Raw genomic sequence first — 613 nt, 5'->3', positions numbered from 1 at the left:
AGAACAATGCTGTAACACAGCCACCATTTACACTTGCTCGGCAAAGACAAACAGTGCATGACTTTCCCTCAGGAACCCCCTTAACTGGTAGGGGGCGCTCAGCCACGGACTTAACCCGTCTCTATCGGAAAGAAAGCGATGACAAAAGTCAAAGTGCTGCATGAGAACTTAACAGCTCCAGCCATTTTGTGTCAATCTCAGAATACCATCTAGAGGCCAAACTACACCCTACATCACAAATTTCAAGTCCCCAGGCCTTGTTCTATTACACCCATACACCAAAGTATGCAGCAGGGCAGAGCAGCTCTGGGCCAAACCCACTCAGGCACCCATGACACAGGAGATGACAAATGAGGGGACCCAAGAAGGAGAGAAAACTCTGGGCTAGATGATCACAAGGACCAAGAGAACGAGGAATGAGACGACTTAGGTGAGACCGACAGTGAGCCGACAGGGCTCCAAGAAACATGGCAGAAGAGGATGCTGACACAAAGAGGATCCAAGAACCGCAAAAATGGATGCCTGAGAATTGTACGGGCTGAATCCTCTAGCTATCTTCGCATTTTCACAAGTCCTCATCCCCTTTAGTGGATTGTTGTGGTGCACAGCTGTC

Source organism: Corvus brachyrhynchos, unplaced genomic scaffold (assembly GCF_000691975.1).
Source record: "Corvus brachyrhynchos isolate BGI_N302 unplaced genomic scaffold, ASM69197v1 scaffold275, whole genome shotgun sequence".
In the NCBI taxonomy this organism is placed as follows: domain Eukaryota; kingdom Metazoa; phylum Chordata; class Aves; order Passeriformes; family Corvidae; genus Corvus; species Corvus brachyrhynchos.
Note: the sequence above shows the minus strand (reverse complement) of the source record.